Genomic DNA, 24,578 nt, shown 5'->3' on the forward strand with positions numbered 1-24,578 from the left:
CTAGCCAGAACATGGGGAAGAGGAGGAGGTCTTGCAATAATCTTCCGAGACCAACTAAACTGTACCACGCTCAACACAACATCTTCGCCCAACTCAGAAATTCTCACCATCTCCCTAACATCAAAATCACTGCCCTCCTCACTAACCATCACCCTATTCTACATCCCTCCAAAAAAATGGACCAAATCCAAAGAGGACTTCGCGGAAAACCTACTAACCAATTCTTTAACAAGTCCCTACAACCTACTATGCGGGGACATTAATATCCACCTTGAGCAACCCGACCAACCAGAAACCTCGGAATTTTGGTCACTCCTCACCCAACTAGGCCATGACAAACACCCCCCCATCAAAACTCACCAAAGAGGTCATCAGTTAGACCTGGTAACTCTCTCCTCTAAGGAACAGACCAACCCCACTTTTTATTGGAAACAAGTCAACTGGTCAGATTCGCTATGGTCTGACCACCGTCTATGTACCTTCACCATTGGATGCCAACATAAACCCCCCAAAAACAGCAAAACGAGAACTACCAAAACCCACACTACTAGAGGAAAGATCGACCCAACGGAATTCTGGTCCCGCTTCAAAATCAACACCAACCCAACCGAAGAAACGGAACAACTCATGAGCTCCTGGATCAAGGATAGTACCAACATACTAAATGAGATCGCCCCCATTAAAACCCGCAGAACAAGAACCACAAACAATGAGGGCTGGTTCGATTCAGAACTGCTGCTACTAAAAAAGGAACTCAGAAAAGCATAAAGACTTTGGCAAAAATCTGGAACCCTAGAACATAGATTGGCCTGGAGACTTAAACTAAAAAATTACAAAAACCTCACTAATGAAAAAAGAAAAAATTTCTACTCCCACAAAATCGGTAATATAAAAACCAACAGTAGTGACCTCTTCAAACTGGTCAATGACCTATACAACATCGAGTCCTTCACAAACACACAAGAAGAATCCACTTTAACGGCCAACACCCTCGCAGACTTCTTCAACACCAAGATTCAAAATCTAAGATCAACATTACCCAATAGGCCCAACCCACTCGAGCTGTTCCCCATCCTCCCAGACCCGAACATATCGAACCCAGACCCAGGAACTAGAACAGACCTAAGCTGGAAACAATTCGCAACAATTGACTGGCATACCTTTAACACCTACTACAACAAATATACACACTCCTTCTGCAAACTGGACACATGCCCACCAAACATCATGAAAGCCGCTCCCCCCCCCCCCCCCACTTCAAAGCAAACATGATGACATGGGTCAATTCCCTTTTATCCACAGGAAACTTCCCGTCAGAGCAAGGTCATATCATGATCACCCCAATTGTAAAAAACGTGAAAGAACCGCCAAATTCCCCTGCCAACTACAGACCAATCGCAAGCATCCCCCTATTTACCAAAATAGCAGAAGGGCTGGTAAAGGCGGAACTCGTTGCATACCTAGAAAAATTCAACCTCCTTAGCGACATTCAATCAGGTTTCCGCGCTGATCACAGCACTGAAACCATCATAGCCTCCCTTCTTGACCACCTCCACAAACTCTTTAGCCAGGGCTTAAGTGCCCTGATTATACAACTAGACCTGAGCAGTGCTTTCGACCTGGTCGACCACTCCATTCTCCTTGAATGCCTGGCCCACATCGGCATCTCCGATCAGGTCCTCAGCTGGTTCCAGGGGTTCCTAAGAAATAGATCCTACAAGGTGCTCAAGAACAACTCGTTCTCATATAGCTAGGACAACACCTGCGGGGTCCCTCAGGGCTCCCCCCTGTCCCCCACTCTTTTCAATATCTACCTGGCCTCCCTAGGTAACCTCCTACACAACCTCAAGCTCAAATCTTTCATCTATGCAGACGACATCACAATAGCCATCCCACTAACCAATTTCTCACAAGAACTACTCAACTACATCACAAACATTCTCAACCAGATCGAACTCTGGATGCTTTCTTTCAGACTGAAACTCAATCCCGACAAAACAAAATTCTTCCTAGCCACCCCCAAGGACAAAATTAAGGACACTACAATTCAACTAAAAGGACTAACTTTCCCCCTCGAACCCACCCAAAAATTCTGGGAGTCACCCTGGACAAAAATTTATCCTTAGAAAATCACACTGACCTCATGGTCAGGAAAAGCTTCTCCGTACTGTGGAAACTTTGCACCATAAAAAAATACTTCGATGACACTTCTTTTCACCTACTTGTACAATCTTCCATCCTCAGCATCCTTGATTACTGCAACATCATTTACCTTAACGCCACGAAGAAAACCACCAGGAGACTAAAAATGATCCAAAACACTGCTGTGCGTCTCATCTTCGGCCTAAAGAAATGGGAACACGTCACCTCCTTCTACCACCAACTTCACTGGCTGCCATTTGAATCTAGAGTCCTCTTTAAATTTGCATGCTTCTGCTACAAATCGGTAAATGGTTCTGCTCCAAGTTACATTAATCCTCACTTCAACCTCTACAACACAAACAAGAAATCTCGTAGAATTCAGCTGTTCGCCTTCCCATCGCTAAAACTCTGCCATCTTAAAAGATTCTTAGACAAAACCTTCGCCTTCCAAGCAGCTAAGCTCAACCCGTGGCTTGCACAAATGATTCTCGAGGCCTCCACTTACCTCGGCTTCAGAAAATCACTCAAAACCTACCTATTCAGCAAACAAGACCTTTAACGACCCCCCCCCCCCCGCATATCCTACCACTTCACCCCCCACTCTTCTCCTCCCACATAATAGCTTCTCTCTTCCCTAGCTTCCACTACCTCCCGTCATCCTCTGTCAAGTTTGGTTAAAACTTGTTTATATCTGATAAAATTGTGGTAACTTGTTTATATCTGTAAAATCGTTTATATCTGTAAAATTGTTAAAACTTGTTCACATCTGATAAAATTGTTTGTAAATCTGCGTGTCTATGCAGATACTACCTTAATTGATGTAAACCGCCTAGAACTCACCGGGTATGGCGGTATATAAGAATAAAATTATTATTATTATATCCTATATAATAAAACGCTAGCCGCGCATGCGCACTCAACTGCGTGCTTCCGTTTTCCCCGATCTGTGAGATGTAGGTCCATGGCCTTGCAGGAGTGCGCATGCGTGAGTCCCCAGCCTTACTTTCCAGCACCTACCACTCGCCGCCAGCGCTGGACTTCCTGCTCTCCATTTATGCTCCTCTCACCAGCTGCACCAGCGTCTGAGAAGGCTTCCGACGCTGGCGGGATCGAGAGGAGCCGTGGTGACACCTCGCGGGAAGGGAAGCCCAAAACACTCCAGCCGCGAAGGGATGCCGCGGTCCCGACTCAAAACCAACTGATTCCAGCAGTGTGTGCAGCACTCTACACACACTGCTTTGGGGCCTTTTACTGCCCTGATTTGCTCTGCCGCGTCATCAGGGATGTGCCAGAGTAAATCAAGGCAGTAAAAGGCCCCGAAGCAGCGTGTGTAGAGTGTTGTACACGCTGCTGGAATCGGCAGATGGTCGGACCGCGGGAAGGGAAGGGTGGGGGCGGCAAGGGACTAAGGGAGCAGTCAAGACCGAGGGATGGGAAAGGGGGGGGGGGGTAAGGGAAACGCTGCTACTGTACAGGGAAGTTGGGTGGGGTGGGAGGGAATGCTGGTGCTGCTGTGGCTGCTGCACAGTGAAGGTGGGGATCTAAATGCTGCTGTACAAGGAAGTAGTGGCGAGGAGGGAATGCTACTGCACAGAGACATGGAGGGGGATGGAATGCTGCTGTGGCTGCTGCACAGGGAAGTGTTGGGGGGGGGGGAGAGAGACAGATGGATAGAAAGAAAGCCAGACAGTGAGAGGAAGGCAGACAGAAAGAAAAGAAGAAAGGCACAGGGGCAGAGAGAGACACAGAAAGACAGACAGACAAAGGGGGTCAGGGAGAGAGACAGACAAATAGAAAAACAGCGGGAGGGAGAGAGACACAGAAAGAAAGACAGACAGACATATATTCTAGCACCCGTTAATGTAACGGGCTAAAATACTAGTGTATATATATATATATATATATCTCAGAGGAGGACAGAGAAGCTCAGAAAAGGTGGGCACCTGCTTCTCCTTATATAAGTCTCAGCCGATATTTAGCTGAGACCGCATAAGATCCAGTGGCTAGCACATGCCATCACATTGAATATCAGTGCTTAATTCTGCTTGCAGGAGTCAATGTTTAAAAAATGCTGACCACCACTGACTGAATAGTGACTGGATAATAAATTATGGCAAATAAAAGCCACTCCATCCACTTTACTCAACATGGGCCAGAGTAACACTTGCCACTCTGTGCAACAGGGAGGCCCATGCATTTCTTCTCAGCATTTCTCTCATCCCACCTCCCAAGGCAACATTTTGAACTCCACGTACATTCAGAATGTTAAGATAAGTGCCTGAGAAGATTACAATGATATTTCATTGAACTGCTGGTGTTTTGCATAAGGGGGTTCTGATTTGGAATTAGGAAGATTCCTTGTAGAAAACTGAGGTATATAAGACACTGTGTATTGTATTGTAAGTCGGGTTTCTTTAGAACAGTCTTTTTTTTCTCTCAGAATACTGTGGAGTTTTTTCCACTGTTCTGTTTTTCCTGACTATTAAAAGTACGCCAGTGATATGAGTGGGGCTTCCAAGGCTAATAATGGTTCATTTTGAAGCTTGCCATCATATTTGTTAAAGATTTTTTTTTCACAGACTACCCCTTTTGCAATTCATTAACAAACTTGCCTAGCATGTATTCGTAGCATGCAGTCCTACCTTTCTTGGTGGGAATGCCCAAGCCCCACCAGCCAGAGAGGTCCATTGTACAAGCCCCCTCTCATGCTTCTTGAGAAGTGAGGGAGTTCGTGGAATACTTCAGCCATCAACACCAGCACTCCCGCGCATTCATGACTACGAGATATCTGTATGATATATATATATATATAGGGACTTGGGAGTAATGGTGGACATGACAATGAAGCCGACGGCACAGTGCGCAGCGGCCGCTAAGAGAGCGAATAAAATGCTAGGTATAATCAAGAAGGGTATTACAACCAGAATGAAAGAAGTTATCCTGCCGTTGTATCGGGGCGATGGTGCGCCCACATCTGGAGTACTGTGTCTAGTACTGGTCACCGTACCTTAAGAAGGATATGGCGTTACTCGAGAGGGTTCAGAGGAGAGCGACACGTCTGATAAAAGGGATGGAAAACCTTTCATACGCTGAGAGACTGGAGAAACTGGGTCTCTTTTCCCTAGAGAAGAGGAGACTTAGAGGGGATATGATAGAGACTTAGAAGATCATGAAGGGCATAGAGAGAGTAGAGAGGGACAGACTCTACAAACTTTCGAAAAATAAGAGAACAAGAGGGCATTCAGAAAAGTTGATAGGGGACAGATTAAAAAAAAATGCTAGGAAGTTTTTCTTTACCCAACGTGTGGTGGACACCTGGAATGCATTTCCAGAGGATGTAATAGGGCAGAGTACGATACTGGGGTGTAAGAAAGGATTGGACAATTTCCTGCTGGAAAAGGGGATAGAGGGGTATAGGTAGAAGATTGGGCCGCCGCGTGATCAGACTGTTGGGCACGATGGACCTCAGGTCTGACCCAGCGGAGGCATTGCTTATGTTCTTATGTTCTTATATATATAAGCTATATAAGCATGCACACACACACATACAAAAGTGTGTGTGTGTGTGTGTGCGTGCATGCTTATATAGCTGTGCCATACCTCTCATATGGAGGGGCAGTGTGTATGTAGATATACTTTTGCATACAGTAGCCACTGCATGTGCTGTATGTATTCTGTGATGAAGCAGTATGTGCACATGAGTAGCAGTGGCGTAGTAAGGGGGGTACGCGGGGGGGGGGGGGGTCCAGCCTCAGGCACAGTCTTCCTAAGGGTGTGGCACCCCTCCTCTCCGCTCCCACTCCCACTCCTCTCCTTGCTGCGTGCGCGCAACCCCCTTGCCTTCCCCTGCACCTTTTTTTACTTGCCCGGCTCAAGTTTGCTGCCCGTGTCGGCCTCGGCACGCTCTCCGATGTCACTTCCGGGACCCACATCTAGGCAGTGACATCAAAGGGCGAGCCAACACCGACATAGGCATGCTGCTCATGCTGCAGAAGTTAAAAAGGTATGGGGGAAGGGGACACGTGCATGGCAGGGGCTTGCAGGAAAAGAGGGTGGGGGATGGGCGCCGCTTACCCTTACTACTCCCCTGATGATTGGGAAAGTTTGCTCTCTTGCTTCCAGTGCTCTACCTGTTTTATATGTAGCATGGGTGGGGGTGTGGGAGTGTGCAAGGGAAGCTTGTACCACTGTTGCTTGCATTGTACCTGCTCTGTGGTGGGGCAGTGCATACATAAGAGGAGAGGTTTACCTGTGCCATATTTGCTAGTTGTGCTAGCCAGCATGTGGTAAACTTCTGATGTGGAAAATTTACTACAGAAGGAAATAAATTCAGTAGCTAAATGTGTAGAGCAGAGTGAAAGTGTTTAAGATTGTCACCCACTCACCTTATGCTGGCATTCAGCAGGAAGTCCCCAAATCGCTATGTGGTTTCTTATATCACAGACTTGAGCAAAATGGTGTGGTGGCTGTGTTAGTTAAGGTGACCACACATCCCATTTTCAATGGGACCGTCCCATTATTGGACTGGCCATCCCGTTGTCCCGACCCACCACTTCGGGACGCTAAAATGTCCCATTTTCAGGGACAGCATCCTGAAGCTGTGCGCGGGGACAACGGGAACATCCAAAAATCAATTGGGCATCACATAATCCACATTACAAAACCGCCATCTCTTGCGAACTGCATATGGCGAAAAAAAAAGACACATGCAGTTCGCAAGAGATGGCGGTTTTGTAACGTGGATCATGTGATGCCCAATTGATTTTTGAATGGTCTTTTGATTCATACACAGACTTGTGAGACTCCTGAAGCAGGCCATTTGGGCCGAAACATGCGCATGTCGAGTCGATGTATGTTGAATTAAGGAATAAAGGATTTTGTGGAATATTTAGAGTTCACCAGTCTTTTTTTGGGCTTATCCACTCCATCGTGTCTGAGTATTGATCTTGTGGATTTGACTCTCTTGTGTTTTCCAGACTTTATATTGTTGCATGCTGGGAATTTTGTCTTAAATAACCTGGTGGATGGGGAAGTGAGCAGGCCAACAGAAGAGCCCCTCGCCTTGGGATATAAACAGAATAACAAAGAAAGGCAAGGGGGTATCTTTACAACACAGAATGGGGAAGTGAACCATAGAGAGATGGACCCAGGTCCATAAGGCACTAACTACTACATTTATGATGTTAAGTATGAGCCCATCAAAATCCTACTATACTGCCATATAGGTGCCATCTGCAGCCATAAGATGGGTAGAGTAGGTTTTGGGGGAGTATTAGAGGGTTCAGCATAAATTATAAGGGGGATATGGTGATATGTATATCTGACACCCTTTATGTGTTCACAACTGACCTCTAAGGTGCTCCACTGCTTGATTGGCATGTCTATTTAATCTAGCTAAAAGTATATGTGAGGTAGCATAGCACCTCTTAATTTTAATCAGATTGATAGGGGGCAGTTTTGGAGATATATGTAGTATGAGGACTAGAAAATTATATGTATATTTTCCCCCAGGAACAATAGGAAAATCCCTGCTGAAGAGGGCTTTGCAATATAAACTGGTGCAAAGTGAGGTTATGTAGAACTTGTTCAGTTCACTGGTACCGTAAATTATTTACAAAGCCACGGGAAAGGTTTCTACCAAAGGCCAATGAAGTAAATGTTTTGACACTCATAAGAATTCTATGAATGTCGGAGCATTTACCTCACTAGCCTGTGGTAGAAACCTCTACTATGGCTTTGTAAAAGCCAGCGTTAAATCATGTATTCAGAGAATGCAGATTTTTTAAACAAGGTTTTATGCATGAGACGCTTAAAGGAGCCTTGGGAATGGAGGTTTGATGCTAGTAGGTCTGATAATTTAGGGGCAGAGTTGTGCAGTTACTTTGTAAAAAAATAATATATTAAAGTTACTACAGCAAGGAAAAAGTAATATATTAGAGTTACTAGTTACTTGTTTAATAAAAGCATGATAAGTTACTGTGACAGTAATATGTTACTTTTAGTTACTTTTTAATCCTTGGATATAAGCAGTTGGGGGGTTTTAAATTTTGATTTTCACAAAGCATTTCCATGACTTAGAAATAAGATGAGTTTACAAGAAATAATCCAAACAAAACATATAATAATATAATTCAGGCAATTCCACAAGCCCACAACACGAGAGAGCAACAAACCATTAATTTAAGGCCAGCATCATCAACAAGATAAAGGATAATCTCCAAATTTATTAGCATATAAATTTACATACGCCTAAATTTTAAATCTGTGTTTTCTCATAGCCTTTAAGAAAATCTTCTAACTGAATAGAATCCCAAACAAAAACTATTTTCCTTGGAAGGTAATAAGACATTTAAATGGGTACTTAAGAAGAAAAAAAAGTTGCACCTACAGCCACCACCTTAGGCTTCAGCCTTATAATAGCTTTACGGCGTAGTTGGGTGGCTCTGGACACTTCTAGAAATATGTTCATCTTACCTCCACAAATATAACATTTTTTTTTTTTCTAAAGTAAGATTTCATTACAAGGGACTTTAATTTGTAAATGTAACTAACAGAGTTTACCGACTGGTAATATTATCTTGCCTTCTACAAAAGCTGTTAAGTCCACATCAGAAGTTACCAGTTACTCCACCCCTTGATGGTTGTCAGGAAGGTTCTGTTTTGATGGTATACAATAACACATTTTTAAAGAAATAGTCTCAGAGTTGTGTAGCAACAAAACCTCCCTAAGATACTTTCTAAATAGAATCTCAGGGGCTAGCAAATATATTGAAGGACAATTTAGCAATCTAAGATTACCAGACCTACGAGCATCATTTCCAATTTAGTACGTATAACCTGAGAGTCTTTCATAGCAGCGACAGAGGTAGCTCATAGGGTTGCAACTAGAAAGTGACATGGGAATATGAGACATTTGAAACTCCCCCTGTCAGCCCTTTATGTGCTTCCCTAGTCTGTTTTCTTTTCTATAACTATTGTAATTCAACCCCTTTCCCTGTTTTAGCATGTTGGTCCCTGTACAGTTTGTTATGTATTCTTATCTTATAATAATATACCCTGTTTTAAAATGTACATCGCTTAAAAGTATTATAAGTAATACAATCAAATTTTAAATAAACCTGAAACCTGAAACTATTGCAGTAAGATACTGTAATTATCATGGTAGCGGTAGCACCCTCAAAAAATCCCTCGGGAATGCTGCAGGAACGGTGGTCCATTCCATCTTAGTGTCATGGAAACAGTAATCATTCTCACTGCATTCCCGTGTCCCAGTCTCTCTCTTCCTTCCTTCCCCCTGCAGTCAAGCTAATCAGGGCCTTAGATTCTTCCCCCTTTTATCCTACAGAGGGAGGAGCCTAAGGCCCTGATTGGTTCAGACGCCAAAGGATCCTGAGCCTCATGAGATCTCCTATTCTTATCTAATTATTTGGTGGAAAGGTTAGAAGGATCAGTAGTGGTTAAGGATGTCACCTGGTCGGATCATTATATATTAACGTTTGGTTTTTATAATATACCATCTATGTAAAATGAGAGGAAGTTTAAAATGATTAGGCCTAAGTTTGAGTCAAATGACTTAGCAGTAGTTTTGAAACAAAATTTGATCATTGATGATAACCGCTATGTAACCGAGGATGTTGATTGGTGGCATACTTCATTAACATCTGCACTTGATGCTGTTGCCCCACAAGAATTAATCATTGATCGATCTAATTTGACGACTTGTCCATGGAGATCAGATGTGGTTGTTCACTTAAGAAGGGAAGTGAGGAAAGCTGAAAGAAAATGGAGAAGAATGAGGGACATAGATAAGGATGGATTTATTATAAGACTCATGGAATATAAAATGCTGTATGATACTGAGCGAAGTAGGTATTTATTTATTTATTTGTTCATTTTTATAGCCCGTCCTCCCCAGGAGCCCAGAACGGGTTACATAAGTTACATAAGAACCGCCATCTCTGGATCAGACCTTCGGTCTATCAAGTCCGGTGATCCGCACATGCGGAGGCCCAGCCAGGTGTACACCTGGCATAATTTTAGTCACCCATATCCCTCTATGTGCATCTAGTTTGCTTTTAAATCCTAGGACGGTGGATTCCGCAATAACCTCCTCTGGGAGAGCATTCCAGGTGTTCACCACTCGCTGAGTGAAGCAGAACTTCCTGATATTTGTCCTGGACTTGTCCCCACCTTAGCTTCAGTCCATGTCCTCTTGTCCGTGTCCATTGGACATTGTAAATTACTTATTTTCCTGCTCTATTTTGTCGATGCCTTTCAGTATTTTGAAAGTCTCGATCATATCCCCTCGCAGTCTCCTTTTCTCAAGGGAGAACAATCCCAGTCTCTTAAGTCGTTCCTCATATTCCAAGTTCTCCATACCTTTTACCAGCTTCATTGCTCGTCTCTGCACCCTCTCCAGCAGTTTTATATCCTTCTTTAGATTGGGAGACCAAAGTTGGACACAGTATTCCAAGTGTGGTCTGACCATTGCTCTATAAAGCGGCATTATAACCCTCTACGATCTACTCGTGATTCCCTTCTTTATCATGCCTAACATTCTATTTGCTTTCTTTGCTGATGCCGCGCATTGTGCCGACGGTTTCAGGGTCCTATCTATCAGTACACCCAGGTCCTTTTCTTGTTCGCTCTTACCCAGAGTTGCACCTAACATTTTATACTCGTGTTCCTTGTTCTTTCTGCCTAAATGCATTACTTTGCACTTTTCCACATTAAACTTCATCTGCCATTTCTCTGCCCATTTTTCTAACTGACACAAGTCACTCTGGAGTTCCTCACTATCCTTCTGCAATCTGATTGCCTGGCATAGCTTTGTGTTGCCTGCAAACTTGATGATCTCACTGAATGTTCCTTCTTCTAAGTCATTGATGAAAATATTAAATAAGATGGGCACAAGCACCGAGCCCTGGGGTACACTGCTAGTCACTTTCTCCCAGTCTGAGAACTTCCCATTTATGCCCACTCTCTGCTTTTTGTTCTCCAGCCATTTGTCTACCCATCTTAGTATATCTCCCTCTATTCCATGGCTTTGTAGTTTCCAGAGAAGTCTTTTACAATAAAATAAAAATAGGTACTTGGAACTTCCCTAACTGTATCGAGTGATGGTGCACCCACATCTGGAATACTGCGTTCAATATTGGTCGCCGCACCTCAAGAAAGACATGGCAGTTCTTGAGAGAGTCCAAAGGAGGGCAATGAAACTGGTAAGAGGGCTGGAAAACTGCCCATATGCCGAGAGGCTGGATAAACTGGGGCTCTTCTCTCTGGAAAAGAGGAGGCTCAGGGGGGATATGATAGAGACCTTCAAAATACTTAGGGGCATAGAGAGGGTGGACAGGGACAGGTTCTTCAGACTAAAAGGGACGACAGGTACGAAGGGGCACTCAGAGAAACTGAAGGGAGATAGGTTCAAATCAAATGCAAGGAAGTTTTTCTTCACCCAAAGGGTCGTGGACAAATGGAATGCGCTCCCGGAGGAAGTGATCCGGCAGAGTACAGTACAGGGATTCAAACAGGGATTGGACAGATTCCTGAGGGAAAAGGGGATCGTGGGGTACTGAGGTGCTGGGGTGTTGCATAAGTATAGACAGCTCACCAGGTCGTGCAGGTGCAAGGCCGGAGGGTTAGGACATTGATGGGAAGATAGGACTTCAATGAGAAACCTAGGGGGCAAGGGGGCCCCTTCTGGTGATTAAGGCAGGTCATGACCTGTTGGGCCGCCGCGGGGGCGGACTGCTGGGCGGGATGGACCTCTGGTCTGACCCGGCAGAAGCACTGCTTATGTTCTTATGTTCTTTTGAAATTGACGAATCCAAGAATTCTATTGTGAATATACAACAAGAACTAAATGTATCAAAATAGCTTAGTGATGCATTAGTAAAAGATAATACAAATTTACGCAGAAAAGTGGAAACTCTGGAGAACTTTTCTCGTAATAATAATCTTTGACTGATTAATTTTCCCAGGATAGCATCTGTGACATCTAGGGATATGCTGAAACATTATATTTTAGGTATTCCAGAGGATACATTACCACCATTTACTCAAGTCTATTATTTGCCAGTGAAAGCTATTAAATCACCTTCTAAACCACAGGAGGATAATCAACCACTTAACGTTTCAGCAATGCTGGAACTCTCGGATAGAGAGGCCGCATCTCCAGCAACATTGCTTCTCACTGTGGCTCTTGCACCAGATAAAAACTGGTTGCTTAGACTTTTCTTTAAAAATAAAATGAAAGAATTTCTTGGATATAAAATCTTAATGTTTCCAGATTAGGCACAGGATACTCAAAGAAGAAGGCGAGAATTTCTTTTGATGAAGCCAGGGGTTACATCTCTTGGAGGGACTTTTTTTCTACGGCACCCTTGTAAATGTGTAATACAATATTGTATGAAAAAATATGTGTTCTTTGAGCCCTTCCAGGTGACAGCCTTTCTGGCAGGAACTCAACTGGATGAAGGGAAATAAAAGTGAAGTGCAAATTGAATTTAATGGTATCCTATCTCAGCTAAAGGGATCTTGTTTTCTTATATATTTGATTCAATATTTTGTTAATATTTGTTAATATGTTCGCCTAATTTTTCTTGGATCTAAATGGAGGACTTGAGCTGAATTTAAGCTAAAAATTTATGTTTATTTGATTATTATGTATTTTAATTCCTGAGTATTATTTACTTGCTTTTCTTCAACTTTCTGTACAAGTGGATACTTGATTTGTAAAATGTAAAAATTTGATAAATAAATAATAAAAAAAAAAAAAGAATTTTTTGAAATCTATAAACCAAAAAGAGAGCTTAGATCTGAAAATGGGATGAAATTAAGTTTGAAGGGAGGAATGTCAATTATACATGTTAAGATCGGAGCATCAATGATATCTGTGGCTGTTGTGGAATTATGGAATGCCCTGCCTGGTATTTTGCAATTCTTTATTGGGCGGATGAACTTTAAGAAAATGCAATTATTTGCCAATGCCTTCCTATGCTAATGTTTATTCCTCTAATAATATCCTCTTTAGAATTCCCTGTCAGCAATGTATGTTTTAAAGCATGTTGCATTTCTGAATTGATGATATTAGACTTGCTTTGCATGCTAATGTGAATTGGTGTGAATTCTATCTTAGAATTGATCATTTGATTTGATGTGTTTGTGGTTTTGCCTTAATTTTTTATATTATATATTGGGGGATGTCTAAGAAGTTGTCCAGACATGTCTACGTTATATGTGAAAATCGTAGAGAAACAAGATTTTATGTATGCGACATGAAAACTGCATAGTTTTATGTGGTATATACATTTTTAAATAAATAATAAATCAGGGCCTTAGGCCCCTTCCTGTGCATCACATGATGTATCGAGGCGGGAAAGGTCTGCCATTTTGATTTGGCGGGCTTACGAGCAGGATGGACTGAGCTTCCCTCCCGCTCCAACTTCTCTAAAATGTTACAGAGGAGGTGGGGGGGGGGGGGTCGGGGGACCTCTGGTGGCAGGAGAGAGTGGGCAACCCTCCTGCCTTTTTGGGGGGAGATGCAAGGGGGAAGTGGGAGTGGGCCTTCGGTGGCAGGAGGGAATGGGCATCCCTCCTGCCATTTTTTCTTGCACGGAGGAGGTGAGCTCAGCATGGCAGGAGGAAGTGGGCATTCCTCCTGCCATTTTTGCTGGCACAGGGTTGGTTCCCAGTGCCAGTTCATTGGGGAGGGGGGGGGTGCTTTTTTTTCTAATGGAGTAGATATTGTGCATGTGTAACATGCCCAGCAGCTGTGCCCATTAAAAAAAAAAAGGGTTAGACAGGTAGGCATTTTTTTTGGATCGCTTAAAGCGATCACTTTTTTTAGTGCATTGGGAAGCCTTGGTAGATCATCAATCGCTCTACTAGTTTACATGGCATTTTAATATTAATCAGTTTATTTGCATGGTCAGATCGGGGAATGAGCAATTGTGCAGAAAACCATTTTCTGCATCGGGTCAGCAAATGCGATTGTCGCTTAAGCTGTTAAAAAAGGTTTAGCAATGATTGTTGGCTTTAGTGAATCTAGGCTTAGGTAAGGCCGATGGAGCTTGTATACAACATGGAATAAATGTACTATCCTCTGGGAAAGGGAAGAAAGCAACTATTCCCAACAGAGGTATTTAATCTTTCAGATTTCCCTCTAGTTCTCAGTCAGCAAAGTAACACACTATTCATGTATGCTGTTTTCAGAGAAAAAGATTGAACACTGGGAAAAACTGGTATGTTGTAGAAAGGTGGGAAAGGTCAATTTTCTGACATGTATTTTCTGACTTGTTACGGTAATGAAGTACTATGAAGACTTAGACATCTGTAATGAAGAAACAGTGACAAGAAAACTGATTCTAATAACACCAGAGAGTTGGAATTGCACTGCCACCATCAGAAGATTTTGTGAGGTTTAGAGATACAGTGTCATCTCCCTGACCACAAGTACCACCACACCATGCTGTGTCAGGTACCTGCAGTCTGCTGTCTGCTGTCTGCATACCACTTCATTTGCTTCCATCAGATTGTGGTGATGCTCTTGTTACTTGGAAAAACCTGCAACCACAATGCAAACACAAGGCACATCTCGGTCCCTGCACAGCTAGCTCACTTACTAATATTCTGACTACATAATACAGCTACCAGCTGTTATGAAACTCATTAGCTGAAAAATGTAAACTAATATTAAAATGTAAACTAATGAAAAATGAAAAACTAATGAAACTCATTGGCTGAAAAATGTAAAATAAATTATTACAGATTTTGAGGACCTTAACTGCTGTGTTTGAAAATCCTTTTTTTTTTTTTTTTTTATTTTGTGCTCACCGGACCCAGCTGACCTCTGAAAGACTGCAGCGGTCCAAGCTTTGCCCCACTGCAGTAAGCAGGGTGTGCGGGTAGGGGTAGGGGAACAAAAACAGGACTGAGTTTCTGAAAAGGATTTTTCTAGTGCAATAGGTGTGTCATTCTAGACCAGTGTCTCTCAAACTTTCTCAAGCCGGGGCACACTAAAAGTACTGGCCATGGCTTGAGGCACCCAGAAGTGCGCGGACGTCACTGTGATGACATCATCACGTCAATGTCTGCAAATTTGCAGAGTCCCTCCAGATGGGCCCTGAGATGCCAGTAGGGGATGCCAGCGGGGAAGAGGGCTGGAGAGAAAGAGAGGCACTGGTGGCAACTGATTGCCTATAGCAGTGTTTCTCAACTACTTGAAGCTTATTACCCCCTAAGTCTAACACATATCAACTGAGTACCCCAACCACAGACCTCCCTAGGCCCACCCAAGCTCTGCCCCAGATCCCATCCCCTTTACTAATTGTAATGCAATTTTTACCATTCATTTTTCATATACAGATATAAATTCTCAAAACTAACACATTTCAATAACTATATTGCAAATAAAATCATTTTACCTACCGGCGATCCTCTGTAGGCTGCTATAATTAGCTCTAAAGGTGAGACCGGGAGGCATGGGGGAAGCCGGATGATGCTAGAGAGAAGAGGGAAACATGCAGGCCTTCGGCGAATCGGGCAGAGCTGGCGCTGTACCACGTAGGGAAGTCAGCTGGCACGCGCCTCTCTTCCTCCTCAGTGTGCCGCGACACACTTGGAATCTCAGGGGTTGAGGAGGTGTGGTGGAGGATGGGTAGAGATGTTCTAGAAATCATTGCAAGAGGAGGTAATAAGCAGGAATTATGTGGATATATCATTCCTAAGAAGGTTTACGAAGCCTTGCAGGATGTCCCATTCTTGAAGAAGTTAAATAGATACAAACAAGATGGAGTTGGTCCAGAGGGCAGCTACAAAAATGATCTGTAGCCTATCTCCTAAAGCAGTGTCTCTCAACACCCCTAGGGGTACATGGCGCTGGCACTGTATGTCTCACAACTTTCTTCTTCTGTCGCGTCTGTGCAGCACTGTTTGTCTCCCTTCCTTCTGCCGTCACATATATGCAGTGCCGGCGCTATATGTCTCCCTTCTTCCTGCCATAGCGTATCTCCCACCTTCCTCATTTTCTCTTCCCTAGCAAAGGCTGTGAGCCTGCCTGATGGAATCGCTGGCTCAACAGTACCCCTCCCCTCTCTAGTGGCAGCTCACTGCGTGCTCTTAACTTCCTCACACAGCTGCCAGTAGAGTTAGTTTAGCCGCGGTTCCATCAGGCAGCCTCGGGGCCTTTGCTAGGCCGGATTGTTTCCAATGAAAGAGAAAGTTGCATCATCGGAGGTGGGCTGGCCTAGCAAGGTTGCCTGATGGAACTGCAGCTAAACTAACGCTAGCGGTAGCTGCGTGGGGAAGTTAAAAGCACGCAGTGAGCTGTCGCTAGGGAGAGGAGAGGTACTGCTGGACATGGGGAAGGGAGAAAGGGGACTGCTGGACATGGGGAGAAGGAGAGGTGCTGATGGACAAGGGGGAAGGAAAAGAAAGGGAGAATAGATGTTACTGCACCTGGCAGAAGAGGAAGGGAAGGGAAAGGTGCTGCTGAACTTGAAGGAGAAGGGGAGGGAAAGGAAAGCTGCTGCACGCTGGGTGGTGCATGGGGAGAGAGCATATTAGTTGTGAGTGTGAAGGGGGAGGGAAGGAAGGGAAATTGTTGCAGGATGAGTGAGAGTGATGAGAGAGGTAGAAATGGACATGGTGTGGAGGAAAGGGAGAAATGGGGCATGGGAAAAGAACATGTAAGTGGGATTGGGGAGAGATGGACTGGGGGTGGGAAGGAGGGATGTCACACTTGAAGGAAGGGGCAAGGAGAAAGAGAGAAAGTGTTCATGAGGCAGAAAGTGTTGGATTCATGGAGAGAGGGAGAGATGGACAGGGAGGGCAGAAAGAAGGGAAGGGGAAATGTCACACTTAGGGGGAGAGGCCAGAGAGTAAAAAGCTGGACTCATGGAGGCGGAGGGAATGAAGACTGGAGGAGAGGAAGCGTGCAGGAAGCAGAGAGAAAGAAATGTTGGATACACAGTCAAAAGGAAGTGCAACCAGAGACTCATGAAATCACCAGTCAACAAAGGTAGGAAAAATGGTTTTATTTTCAATTTAGTGATCAAAATGTGTCAGTTTTGAGAATTTATATCTGCTGTCTATATTTTGCACTACATTTGTCTATTTTTCTATAGTTGTTACTGAGGTGACATTGCATATTTTAAAGTCATCTGCCTTGACCTCTTTGAAAAAAAAATGAATATAAATGATAATTAAAATTTTTCTGCGTACAGTGTGCTTTTTTAAATTTTCTGGTTACCATTTTGTATTAATAAGATTATATTGTGTGTATATATGAAAAAATGGATAGAAAAAATTGCATCACAATTAGTACTATTATTATGGGGGTGGGGTCAGGGGCGGAGCTTAGTTGGGAGTATTCGGTTGATATTTGTTAGACTTAGGGGGTACATGGCTTGAAGAAGTTGAGAAACACTGTCCTAAAGCATACGGGGACAATGGAGATAGATTTAAAGATCTCATTATGCAGATTTTGATAGAAAAGTGGGAGAGGGAAGATACAAAAGAAACATAAATATCTTTGTGGCATGAATGCTCAGGAAGTGGGCTTCTTTCAATTGAAAGGAAGCTCTGAAATGAGAGGGCATAGGATGAAGGTGAAAGGAGATACACATAGGAGTAATCGGTTCATAGACAACCCCGCGAAAGACAAAGGCGTGCGCCGACAACTGAGCGCAAGACGGAGGCACGCGCCGAAGAAAATTACAGTTTTTAGGGGCTCCGACGGGGGGTTTTGTTGGTGAGCCCCCCCCCCCCCCCAGTTTACTTAATAGAGATCGCGCCGGCGTTGTGGGGGGTTTGAGGGGTTGTAACCCTCCACATTTTACTGTAAACTTAAGAACATAAGAATAGCCTTACTGGGTCAGACCAATAGTCCATCAAGCTAAGTAGCCCGTTCTCACGGTGGCCAACTAGGTCACTAGTACCTGGCCAAAACCCAAAGAGTAGCAACATTCCATGCTACTAATCCAGGGCAAGCAGAGGCTTCCCCATGTCTTAATAACAGACTATGGACTTTTACATAGGTGCGCTAGCATTATTAGCGCACGCAAGCTGAAAAATTACCGCCTCCTTAAAAGGAGGCGGTAAAGGCAACATGCGCGGCATTTTAGTGTACGCTAAAACCGCTAGCATACCTATGTAAAAGGAGCCCTATATGGCTTATGAAGTCTGCCCATCCCATGCTCTAAGGCCTGGATTATGCAAATGGCGCCAAAATCAGTCGATTTCTGTCAAAGGCAGATGCTGGAAATGTAGGCTCAAGCAGTGGAACTTGATGGATGAAAGTGTGTAAGCCACAGATCAGAGGAATCACCACCAAGTTTCCAAGTTTTCCAAGTTTTTTCCACCTTCTTCACTCATCAAAATGGGCTCTGCTTCTGCCACAATGTGACCAGTCTGTTTGAGGCAATTGGATTCACCTGTAACCTGAAAGAGTGGCATCTCATCATTGACAGCTCATCCATGAGCATCAAAACCGTGCTGCTCCATAATGGTAACAAGTACCCACCTCTTCCACTGGCTCACTCAGTGCACCTCATAGAGGATTACAACAGCATCAAGACCTTACTAGGCACCTTGAAGTTTGATGAGTATGGGAGGTCATCAGAGACTTCAAAATGGTAGTATTCCTAATGGGTCTCTAAGGTGGTTTTACCAAGTTTCCCTGCTGTCTCTGCCTTTGGGATAGCAGGGACACTACCAAATGTGGAACTAGCCACAGCAGACTGAGTTCTCTGTCGGGAGAAACATCAAATGGGAACCAGTGGTGGATCCCTGAAAGGTGCTGATGCCACCACTGTACATCAAATTGGGCCTAATGAAATAATTTGTCAGAGCTCCAGCTAAGGAGTCGGCATCCTTCAAGTACCTTCAAGACAACTTCCCTAATCTGAATGAGGCAAAGATCAAAGCTGGTGTCGTCATCAGACCACAGATAAAGAAGATCCTGGAGTGCAAGGAACTTCACAAGAAGCTAATTAGGAAGGAGAAAACAGCTTGGAAAAGCTCTCCTGGGTAATCACAAGGCCGAAAACCACATGGAGTTGGTTAAGAATCTAGTGAAGAATTACAGTAAAATGGACTGTAGGATGTCTCTCAAAGTCCATGTCCTTGATGTTTATCTTGAGACATTCAAGGAGAACATGGGAGCAAGGTAAGCACTTCCACCAGGATATAGTGGACTTCAAATACCGCTACAAAGGACAATATAATGAGAACATGATAGGAGACTATATCTGGGGGCTGATTCGTGAAATTGACTTACAATATAATCACAAATTTTGAAAAACTACTCACTTCTAAATCTTCTATGGTCATCTATGTATAATTTCAAAATAAATACATGTTAATTGTGATTCATATGTTACTTTTTATGATTTTATTAGAATGAAAAGATGAAAATTCTGAGTTTTCACATTTTAAATGGGTAAATTGCAAAATTTGACTATCCTGGTCATAAAAACAATGTTTTATGGAAATAACAGACATTTTTAGGCATAAACAATTAGGAAATTACACTTACTGCCCAGAAACAAAAATCATGTTACATAGTGAAATCAGTGATACCTAAATAACTTCCAGGCCTGCCCAGACTCTGCCACTGGACTGCCTCGGCACTAAAAGATTAGCCCTATGGTGGTCTGTGTTAATATTTAGTGACACTATCTCCAGTCAGCACTGAATACTGACCTCCTAGGTTAATAAATACAAATAGAAAATAACAAAAAATAAGTTAATACATTTTATTGGACTGTCTTCATAGATTTCAAAGATGTTCCGTATAGTTAAAAATTCCTGGGTTTCGTACAAAAGGCTTCCAGTATGATTAGCGTTTTGTAAAATATGTATAAGGATGTGCTACCATGTGTTTGGTAGCACATACAGCAGAAACAGCCACTTTATTATGTTAAAAAAAGAGAGAGATAGAGAGAGCAATTTCACTCAGGATGTTATGTGCAAGCAGTGATATTTATATCTGTAATTGCCGGTTTGACAACTTACGGTATTTGTAGAAGTGTTGAATTTCAACAAACTCCAAGTAAGGAAGAAGCCAATTAAAGATCTGATTCTAAACCTCATATTTTTGACTTTTCAAGGCATTTTTTAAGGCCAGAGAAACTACCACAGCTGCCCCTAACTTATTCCTCAGAGCTCTAGTTCCAGACAAGCAGTTACTTTGCACTTAAGGGTGATTCTGGTCTGAAGAAGAAGGGTCACCTTTGAAAGCTAATCGAAAAATACATTAAATTAGTCCAATATAGGGTTACCAGATTTTAAGTTTATATAATCCAGATCCATGGCCCTGCCTCCAGGCCCACCCAGTTCCACCTATCCCCGCCCCATTAAACCCCAGTCCCATCCCCTAGCCCCGCCCCTGATGTCTGCTCTCGTTGGGCAGATGCGCATCACACACACATGCGTGTGCACGTGATGTCATCTTGTGTCAACTGTGCATGCGCTCCTACCCCCAACAGTGATTTGTTCCAAGCTTTTCAAAACCTGGCGGGTTTTGAAAAGCCACCCGGACCCCCAGACATGTCCTCAAAAGGAAGACATGTCTGGGGAAATCCAGACATCTGGTAACCCTATACCAGAACTTACAGCCACATCTGGAAGGCCTCCAAGCGTGAGTAATTTGAGTTAGAGAAAAGTAAGGATGATTAACAAGGAAAACTTTTATGTGGAGTCTGAAAAGATGCAGTAATATATTGAATATGTTTATGTATATCATTTTAGCAAAAGTAATATATATGAATTTGCATATGTACAGTATATGATTTTAGCAAAAGCTGAGATTTTGCAAAACTGCCCCCCCCCCCCCCCATTTTTACAAAGCTGTAGTAGCGGCTGCCATGCGGCAAAAGCCCCAAAGCCCTTTAAATCCCTATGGATTCCTATTTGATGCATGGGGAGGGGCCTAAGGCCCTGATTGACTCAGACGCCAAAAGTAATAAACAAAAGTAATTGGATGTGCCCATACTTAGCAGCGACTTTCGAGTTCTCGCAGCGTTTATTTCAAGATTGCATTTGTTTGGACACTGTGCCAGGCAGTAGGAATTGTTTAATATGTACTGCAAGTAATGATTTTGGCTTGATTTTTCTTGCAATTTAGCGCCATCTACTGGGCTACTCTTTATATCCCTGAGGAAGACTCATTTGGCTGGGGTCCAGTATACATTTCATTACAAAGGACTTTTTTATGCCTGTCACATTTTATGCATACATTATGTGTACTTTTAATTTGAAATTTGTTGATATTTCAGTAAACTGATTTGTCCTTACAGCGGTTTGACCTATGTCCCTTCCCTACTCCTTTCTCTGTTCCCACATGGGGTTGTGATTTTTTCTTTTGTATTGTATGATCAATTCTTATGTCATCCATATAAATAAGATAAATGAAATATAGTACGTATACAAGAATATATCACTCCAAATATTTGTGATTATCATATGGTGTGGATATATGAATTGATCAAATAAAAAAAGAAGAAACAAGATGTATTTAAATATGCATTGAAAAACATACCCAATTGATGGTACTCTTATAACATCAATGGCTATTAAACACAAATGAAAAATGAATCACTAACCCCCCCTTACTAAACCGCGATAGCAGTTATTAGCGCAGGGAGCTGCGCTGAATGCTCCGCGCTGCTCCCGATGTTCATAGGAACTCTATGAGCGTCGAGAGCAGTGCGGAGCATTCAGCGCAGCTCCCTGCGCTAATAACCGCTATCATGGTTTAGTAAAGGGGGTATAAAATAGCAAGTTATAATTTAGAAGGAGACCAAAATGAAACGTGATAATCAGCTCAAAGCCCAAAAAAAATTTTTTTTTAAAAATCTTTATTTTAATAATTTTACAGACAAAAAAGTATAGATAACAATAATCTCAATGCAAGACATAAATTAGATTTTGCATTTGACATAATTCCTAGCCTTAATAATTAATAAATATACATCTTATCATACAATCAATAAAAACAACCACACTCCCCACCTCCTCCTCCCCCACCCCCTCAGGAGGCCTGGACTCTCTTTTCATAAGGATAGGATACTATACAATTTAGATCCTTCAAGACCCTTCTTTTTCCAATTCAATATATTTCTCCCATATATCTTCAAACTTTGTCCATTGATTTGTTAATAAGGCCGATAATCTATATTTTTCACACACCACTCTTAAATGATCTCTCATATCTCTTATAGTAGGTATATTTGGGGTACACCATATTAATCGAGCAGCTATAAATGCCAAGTCCATAAGTTTAAGTTGGGCAGATTATAAACCCTCTATTCCAATTCCCAATAGTGCCCTTTCAGCACTCATATCTAGAGGGATCTGGATTAACTTACTTATATATTGAAATACTTGTTCTCAATATTTCTGGACCTTTTGACAATCTCACCACATATGATAAAATGTACCTCTTTCCCCACAGCCTTTCTAACAAAAACAATTTTTCTCCTTAGTACATTTACTAATTAGAACCGGAGTAATATACCATCGTACTATATGGCTATATGGAAAAGGTGTGATACGATCACCCCCACTCATCAATTGACCATTCATTTCCCAAATCTTTTTCCCACGCTTTCATATACACTGTTTTAATACTCTTATCATCATGTAAAATTTTATATAGCCAAGATATACATCCTTTAGCAACTGGGTTCCCCAACCCCTTTTCAAATTCAGATTTCTTTAAAACTTCTTTTCTCGTCCCTTTACATGTTATGATATAATTTTTCACCTGTAAATAGGGGAAAAGCTCTCTCACTTCCAATTGATATTGATCCTGCAAGTCTGCAAATGCTTTGACCTTCCCTTCCTCAATAAGTTGGCAAAAGCACCTCAACCCTTTTGCCTCTCACTTCTTAAAGATTCCCCCCTCTCTACCTGAAATAAAATCTTGTACATATAATATAGGAGAAAAAATAAATACTTTTTTCTTTTCCCAAAAGTTTTTCCCCCCGTATTTTTCCATATTCCCATAGAGAATCTACTAAAGGGATTACTTATATTCATTAATTCTTTTTCCCTCCCCACCCATGGTAAATATTTCAATTCCCTAATACCCTCTATCCCTTCTAGCATTTCTTGTTCTACCCTTACCCGTAATTTAGGTGGACACGAATGCCATTCAACTATTGCTCTTAATTGAGCAGTTCTATAATAATTTTCCAAAGAAACTAAACCTAATCCTCCTTCCGCCTTAGACTTAAACATTGCATATTTTCCAATCCTTGGACTCTTTCCTCCCCAAATGAATCTCATTATCATACTATTCCATTTTGGGAAGTACAATTTTGGAATTTCTATTGGTAATACTTAAAATAAATATAAAAACCTAGGAAGAATTATCATTTTTACCACTTCCATACGTCCTAGCCATGAAATAAACATCTTATTCACCTTTCTAAATTTCAGTTGCTAATGGTATATAATTTTGCTGAAACAAAAGTGTCCAATCTGCTCCCAAAATTATTCCTAAATAGCGAATAGGTCCCTTTACCCATCTCAAAGGCACTGATCTCTGTAATTCCTGTATCTTCTCCATAGAAGCTGATATATTCATTACTTCTGTCTTAGGTTAGCTTTAAATCCCGACAGTTGACCATATTCACCCATAATATCTTTAAAAGCCGTCAAGGACAACTCCGAAGTCTCAACAATAACCAATCATCAGCAAACAAGGACAACTTTTGTTCTTCAACCGCCACCCTCAAGCCTTTTATCGGTTGAGATCAATAACTAATGCAAAAATCAAGGGAGACAGTGGGCACCCCTGCCATGTCCCTCTCTGAAGTTCAAATGTAGGGGAATAAGACCCATTTATTTTAACACATGCTAATGGACTATTATATAATGTCAATATCCAATCTATAAACCTTTTCCCAAATCTCATACATCCCAACACTGATTCCATAAATTTCCATTCAACTCGGTCAATGCTTTTTCAGCATCGACCAAGACTGACATCCATTCTGTTCCTTCTCTTTTGGCCCTCCAAACCAGATCTAATACCTTCCTAATCCCATCAGCCGCCTGCCTCACACTTATAAAACCTACTTGATCCAGGTGGATAAGTGTTGGCATGTATGGTGACAATCTATCAGCAAGAACTCTAGCCATGATTTTTGTATCTATTCCTAATAAGGAAATAGATCTATAACTGACACAGAGTGTATTGTCTTTCCCAGGTTTAGGTAGGATTGTAATTCCTGGTAGTCTCATGAAATATGGTAATTGTTCCCTATCTTTTAGATTATTAAACAATCTTGCCAAAAGAGGAGTTACAAAGGATATAAACTTTCTATAAAACAATCTCGTGAATCCATCCATTCCTGGTGATTTACCTATTTTAATATGATGTATTACTCCTCATATCCCCTCCTCTGTTATATCCTCATCCAGTC

General features: G+C 42.3%; 1 long non-coding RNA gene across 1 annotated transcript; it reads right to left on the reverse strand.

The window, feature by feature from the left end:
• Positions 1-8,728: 8,728 nt before the first annotated feature.
• On the reverse strand, positions 8,729-15,802 carry LOC117366094. Its single transcript, XR_004540493.1, has 3 exons — positions 15,574-15,802; positions 14,628-14,709; positions 8,729-9,914 (listed from the first exon to the last, which is right to left on the reverse strand). It is a non-coding gene; the product is annotated as an uncharacterized LOC117366094 (long non-coding RNA).
• Between the last annotated feature and the right edge of the window lie 8,776 nt (positions 15,803-24,578).

Source organism: Geotrypetes seraphini, chromosome 8 (genome assembly GCF_902459505.1).
Source record: "Geotrypetes seraphini chromosome 8, aGeoSer1.1, whole genome shotgun sequence".
In the NCBI taxonomy this organism is placed as follows: domain Eukaryota; kingdom Metazoa; phylum Chordata; class Amphibia; order Gymnophiona; family Dermophiidae; genus Geotrypetes; species Geotrypetes seraphini.